The sequence below is a fragment of the Cynoglossus semilaevis genome, chromosome W (assembly GCF_000523025.1).
Source record: "Cynoglossus semilaevis isolate Cse_v1.0 chromosome W, Cse_v1.0, whole genome shotgun sequence".
NCBI lineage: Eukaryota > Metazoa > Chordata > Actinopteri > Pleuronectiformes > Cynoglossidae > Cynoglossus > Cynoglossus semilaevis.
This window is the reverse complement of record NC_024327.1, coordinates 6,288,795-6,295,915: the sequence shown is the minus strand read 5'-3', so window position 1 is coordinate 6,295,915 and position 7,121 is coordinate 6,288,795. Positions and strand designations below refer to the sequence as shown.

The 7,121-nt window shown below is 39.4% G+C and overlaps 1 non-coding gene across 1 annotated transcript; it reads left to right on the top strand.

Moving 5' to 3' along the window:
* The first annotated feature begins 378 nt into the window (after nucleotides 1-378).
* LOC112486446 (U6 spliceosomal RNA) lies at nucleotides 379-483 on the top strand. The gene has a single exon (XR_003048874.1). It is a non-coding gene; the product is annotated as a U6 spliceosomal RNA (small nuclear RNA).
* Nucleotides 484-7,121: the final 6,638 nt, after the last annotated feature.

Here is a 7,121-nt window from a genome sequence, read left to right as displayed (position 1 = left end):
GTTGAGTGGGAGTGAGACTGTGGGTGTCATTTGCTCCCACCTGATGTGTGTGAAAAACACCTGTTTTTAACCCTGCAGAATGATTGTCAGCCTGCGTGAGTGAATTTCATCGTTCTGCTCCATTGTTGTCATTCGTTCACCTGCCTCTTCAGCCGGCCCAGTGATTTTGTCTGATTTAATACATTTATTTCTGACTGCCATGGCAACCATTTGCGTTGGTGGTGTGAAGAGGTGGCAGTTGTACTAACCAGTCCTATCTGCCCTTGCTCTAATGTTCTGAACCGTTGTATATGATTTCCATGGCGACTTGTCCCATGCATTGATTACTGTGCATAAACTATATGGATTGGTAGGAATCTGCAAAAAAAGCAAAAGTCAGCAGTGTGTGGTGTTGTTTTGGCTAACATGGGAACGATACAAAGAAAATTAGCCTGGCCCCTGCACAAGGATGACACACAAATTCCTGAAGCGTTCCTCATTTTACGGGGCAGTGGTGGCTTGGTGCTTAAGGAAGCGGACTTGGGTCTGGAAGGTTTCAGGTTCGAGTCCACCAGCTGCCAAGTTAGGTGCTCTGAGTATGGCACCGTCCCCACACTGTACTCCTCTGGCAGCTTAAAGCTGCACACTGTTCACTTTGTTGATGGGTTAATCCTATAACGCTAAACATATCATATTTGATACATGAGTTTTACAGCCCTCCACATGAGCAGTGTGATATTTTTTTCCCTGAAAAACCAGATGTATACAATCAGATACATGCAGTGCACAGATAATTCAACAGGGAATAGTAATTCACTTATTAACAGGTCTTCCAGTGGAACTACAAGATTGCCATGACTCAGAATTTGGACACAGGTGGTTTTTGAAACAGAACTTTGCCAAGTTTGAAAAGGTTAAGATTAGAAAAACATTACATTTTTACTGAAACATCAGTAGGAATAGTTACTGGGTTGATGCAATGTGAAAATACCTAAAATTTCATAATCTATGTTTTGGTAAAACCGTGTTGAAAGTGACGTATCAAATTTGATACGATCTTCTTCTTCTGAGACGAGGAGGTTTCTCTTTTCATAAGGGATCCCACGCAGAGAGAAAGTCCTGAACAGAGAGAAAGAAATTGGGGCTGACCCCCCATTTTAAAGGTTGCGGAGGTCACTGATCGTTACGTATGTGGGTTTCCCGGAAGCAGTGGAATTATGGGAGACTGTGGTAGTACTTACAGCAAAGTGGAATGGATGGAGACGAGTGTCAAGAGTGATTTGTGACTGAAGAATGGCAGGGCAGTAGTGAGACCTGCTATGATTAATGGTTCAGAGACGGTGGTTCTGTCTAATAGACAAAAGGAGTTGGAGGTGGAGGAGATGAAGATACTGAGATCTTCACTGGGAGTGACCAGAATGGCCAGGATTAGAAATGAGCAGATCAGGGGGATAGTTAAGGTGGAGCAGGTTGGAGATAAAGTCAGAGAAGGTGAGGTGGAGATGGTTCGGACATGTGTTGAGGGTAGATGGTGAATATATCAGACAAAGGATGTTGGAGATGGAGTTGCCAGAAAAGAGAAGAGAGAACAGGAAGACCTCAAAAGTGATTTGTGAATGTTGTAAAAGAAAAGATTGAGAGATTGTGGGAGTAAAAGAGGGAGGAGGCAGGGGAAAGGGTGAGATGGAGGCCAATGGTCTGCTGTGACAAGCCCTGAAAGGAACAGAAGAAAATCATTCTGTAGCACCTACCACCTTAAAAGTACTGTATATTACCAGGTGCCTTAATTATTTATCTGTCTGGGAAAAATGTCTGGGAAAAAATATGCTGCTGGAAATCAATCATGGATGTTTTTGCATTAGAGACATAAAACTAAAGTTTTGGCAGCGAAAGTCTCATCTTGAACCAACACTGTTTGTCTGACTGTACAGACAAATACACGACCTGTCAATCACTCGTGCTGATGATATTTGTCAGGAAACTGTCTCTGTTCGATAGGACTGTAAAACATGCTGTTATTTCATACCCCAGTTTCCTAACACACAAAGAATTCAAATAAAGATCAAATAAAGATCTGATCAAATAAAGAATCAAATACGAGATCTCAAGTTTTAAAAGTTTTACTTGCAAGCAAGGAGTGCAGAACAATGGTTACATTCAGAACTGCACTGAGGAACTCCTCAGTGCTCAAAGCTTAAATACAGTTTTTTTTACACACACACTTCAATGGTCAGTACCTTAACCCTTTACAGCCATATGGTGTTCACGCCACTTCTGAGCGCTGATTGGCAAAGGCTGCGCCAAACAAAGATTCTCCACCAATAGAAAAAAATAGTACATGTGCTGAGCTATTCTGCTCAGTAACTCAGGTTAGACATGCACTTTGGATTCTTTTCCTTTTTGATGTTCTATTTTCTTCATTATTTGGGCAGAGAAACTGGTTCAGGCCTATCTCTATCTCCAAGCCTGAACCACCATACACCATCCTGCTATATAATCCACCAGCATGCACACCTTTCTTCAGTACTTCTCCTTTTAATACAGCATTTTAAAAAAGTATAAATTGATATGGAAACTTAATGTAATGAATATATTGTAAATATTGAATAAATGTATTTACAATATCTTAACAATATTGATTTTGGGAAGTTATGAAATGTTATTAATTTTAAAATAATTTAAATATTTTTTAATAATTTCCTCAGTGCTGCTTTAACTGACTTTTTGTGTGTCTTCTCGCATGTCTGTCTGTTGGAACCTAAGTGGCTTTTAAGGTTCTCAAATACACTGCAGAGTAAGCCGCATGGAGTAGTTGTGCTTGTTAGAGGCTCCTCCACATACTTGTGAAATTCCCTCAAAAAACAACACAACGCACTTGATCGCAAACCCGAAGAAAAACCCGAAGAAAAACCCGAAGAAAAACGGAAAAACAGCTCCCACGGTGGAAATAACCAGTGACTCTAGCACCGACCTAAGGATGACTAGCGGCCCCGGCTCCGCTACTAATCCCACGGAAACTTCAACTCCACAGCTAAAGCTATGAATACCAGACTTTTGAATCGACCTCCTGACTCCAAGAGACTTGCCTCACATTTTGTTGACCTCTTCACCTCACTTAAACCGGCCTCTTCCTAACATATTAGAGAAACCTGGGAAAAAGATTTAGCCTTGCTAATATCTGATGAGGACTGGAAAACTTACCTTGCTGATGTTCACAAACGCTCATTAAATTCTAGACATCAACTCATTCAATTTAAAGTTATCCATAGGTTGCACTACTCGTGTACTAAACTTCATTTTTTCTTCCCATCTGTATCCCCAATCTGCTCAAAATGCAAATCAGCTGAAGGAACTCTGGGTCGCCTCTTTTGGCATTGTCCTACGATAAACCAGTTTTGGTCTGATATTTTCAATGCTTCTCTGAGGTATATAAATGCAATATTCCTCCAGACCCATGCACTGCAATCCTGGGTTGCTCCCATCACTTCTCTATGCTCACCAACATGCACCGTAAAACTATGCAATATGGTCTGATCATTGCAAAAAGGAAGATCTTATCTCTGTGTAAAAGTGACGTGACGCCCTCTTTTAAGGCCTGGCTCTCTGAGGTCACCAGTCTACTACATATAGAAAGGATTCGATACAGTGTTTCTCTCAGCTCTGCAACTTTCTATAAGATGTGGCAACCTCTTACTATATCTATCAAAAATAACAAAAGTAATCTCTCGCTTTCTGCCAATGTAACTTTAAAATGCTTGACTTATAGCTGACTGGTACAGTTTGTATAACAAACTACGTATTATTTTTGAGTAGGATCTTTCTTTTTCTCGCTTTTTTTTGTTTTATTATTTTATATACCTATAATGTATATTAATTGTAATGAGCAATTTTGCTCATATGCACTTGTTCATTGTAATTCTTTATTTTGATTTCGTTTTATCTGTGTTTTTCCTATCCTGTTTCTATATATTGGAAAGTTATAAATAAAATATAAAAAACATACAAAACAAAAAAACAAACAAACAAGAGGATTGCCTATTAAAACATATCCAAACAAGGATTTCAGAAGGTTATAAGAGAATGTATAAATACATTTTGATTTCAGTTATGTGTAACATTTCATTTTGAGTTGACATTGCTTTCTGCTCTATCAACAAACATGTTATTCTATAAACATTGTGCCCTAAATCGTTATACTTGCATAAAAACAGCAGGATTCTCAATAGATATATGAATATTGTTGTAATCATATATTTTTTCAATTTAAAAATATATTTATTATTTTAAATTGTCCGGTGACTCACCAGTCACATCTGCCAGTGTTTTCTACAGTACAGTTGATACATACTAGTAGTGATGAAAAGGGATAAGCTGAACAAAGTTTGTAAATATCACTTTCAGAGAGCAAACATGAAAACAAGATTCCAGAATGCTTTAGAACCAACCACCAGCTACCAACTCCTCAGACCATCACTCACACCAGAATCATAATGTAAAACAAATTTGAACAAAGCCTTGGAATTAGTTTATTAAAAATATAAAAAAGGTGGCCTCAGATGTCTTTAAATCCTATTTTCACAGGGCAATTCGTTTTAGGGAACATTACATTGTTCACATTTGGAGCTTATGAAATTATTTTGCATAAAGGTAAGATGTTTTCATGGTGACAAGTTGAACCATATCAACACCAGTAGCAGGATGTGAGATTCTTTTTTTATTTGTTGAGACAAGAACACATTATAAACAGAGAATAAATTCATTTAGATACAAATGTTATGTTCAAACATGAGAGGAAATGCAATTAAGATGCAGAACATGTAGACACTTACTATTTTTGTTTTATTTAAAATTGCAAAGCAACAAACTAAAAACTGCATTTGTAGTGGAAAATAATGCTGTAGTGAAAACTAATGCTCTAAAAATGTAACCCCAGTTTATGTAGGAAAAGGCAAACCCATCTCATTAAATTCACATTGGCTAACCTACTTTTTGTCAAAACGTTTTCTTTAATTTTGTTTCTTGCGACACTTCATATGCCTATCTTCTTCGTTGTTTATCCTGTAAGATGGATGGGTGATCGCAAATATGACAGAAAACAATAGAAATCAGGGAAAGTAATGAGCAGTGATGGACAGATTGGGAGAGGCTGAACTGCTGTTTATACAGACAGATAGATGGATGAATGGGTGACAGGAAGGAAGCAAATGAATGCCTGTTGGATTCTGTAGGATTCTGAGTCACACAAGCTGTCCTCTCTTTGTCTGTTCTCTTCTGTTCTGTTACTGTCCTATCTCTTCTTCACTACTCTCGTTCTCTGTACACTCTCCTAGATATCTTTCCACCACCAGGTCTCTTTGTCCTCCTTTCATCAGTGGTGGCTTAGTGGTTAAGGAAGCGGACTTGAATCCAGAAGGTTGCAGGTTCAAAACCACTGTCTGCCAAGTGACCACTGAGGTGCTCTGAGCATGGCACTGTCCCCTCACACTGCTCCCCAGGCGCACACAAAGCTGCCCACTGTTCACTTTGGTGATGGGTTAAATGCAGAGATCACATTTCGTTGTGTGCAGTGATGTACTGTATGTCACAATGACGAGTAGTTCACTTTCCTTCCTTTCTCTGCCTTTCTCTGACATACCAAGCACCTTCATACCTGTCTCCCTAATCACTGCAGCTGCAGTCTCTAATCATTTTGGAATTCCTCAACACAGCCCAGAACTGCCCCTACTTCCTTCCTGAAGTCTTCACAACATGTCTCTTTCCTTAGTTTCCACCACTTGATCTTCGACTCTGTCTTCACTCTCTTCCTTTTTTTTTCCACCTTCATCATCATTTTGCACACTACCATGCGATGTTGTTTGGCTACACTCTCACCTGCCACCACCTTACAGTCTCTAATCTCCCTCAGATTACCTCTTCTACATAGAATATAATCTATCTGTGTGGACATGTCTCCACTCTTGTAAGTCACCCTATGTTCCTCTTTCTTTTGGAAATATGTGTTTACCACAGTCATTTCCATTCTCTTTGCAAAATCTACCACTGCCTGTCCTTCCAAGTTTCTCTCCCTAACACCAAACCTACCTATCACTTCCTCATCTCCTCTGTTCCCTTCCCCTACATGACCATTAAAGTCTGCTCCAATCACCACTCTCTCTCCCCTGGGCATGCTCTCTATCACCCAATCCAGCTCCTTCCAGAACTTCTCCTTTTCTTCCAACTCACAGCCCACCTGTGGGGCATAACCGCTAACAACATTTATCATCACTCCTTCTATTTCTGCCTTCACACACATCAACCTGTCTGACTCTCGTTTCACCTCTACCACATTTCTTACATATTCTTCCTTTAGGATCACCCCTACTCCATTTCTTTTCCCATCTGAACCATGATAAAACAGTTTGTAGCCTCCTCCAATGTTTCTAGCCTTGCTGCCCTTCCACCTAGTCTCCTGCACACACAAAATGTCTGCTGTTCTTCTCTCCATCATATCAGCTAGTTCTCTACTTTTCCCTGTCATTGTACCTACATTCAGAGTTCCAAACTTCCAAACTCAGACCAACAGTTCTATTCTTTTTTCTCTTTTTGTCTGAATCAATCATCTCCTCTTCTTCTTTGTCTTTGACCAACAGTAGTCCAATTTCCACCAGTACCCTGTAGGTCAACAGTACTGTAGGTGCAATGGGTCGAGTGCTGCTTAGGAGCACTCGGTGTTATTAACCAGTCTCAAATTAATAACATAACCAGTCTCGTCAAAGTTATCTTTAATTATTATTTTAACCTACTGATATAGCAATAATGTATTACTTGGAATATTACACATATACTATGATCAATAGTATTAATAACAACTAAATATCTGAAGGATTTTTAGAGTTCATGGCAAATTGGGTGGCTTCCATGAATAAAGTAACAACACAGACAAATACAGTTTACAAAAATAATCAAATTTATTTAAACAACACTGTCAAGTTAATGACGGTGATTGAACTCATAAACAATGATCATAACAACAAAACAAGGCGTGTGTGTGTGTGTGTACTTGTGTGCGTGTGTACACGAGTGGTCGTGTAAGAGAGAGAAAGAGAGAGAGATGCTGCCTCTTAGCTACCAAGCAAGCGACTGAGCCCTTGAGGCGTGTTCAC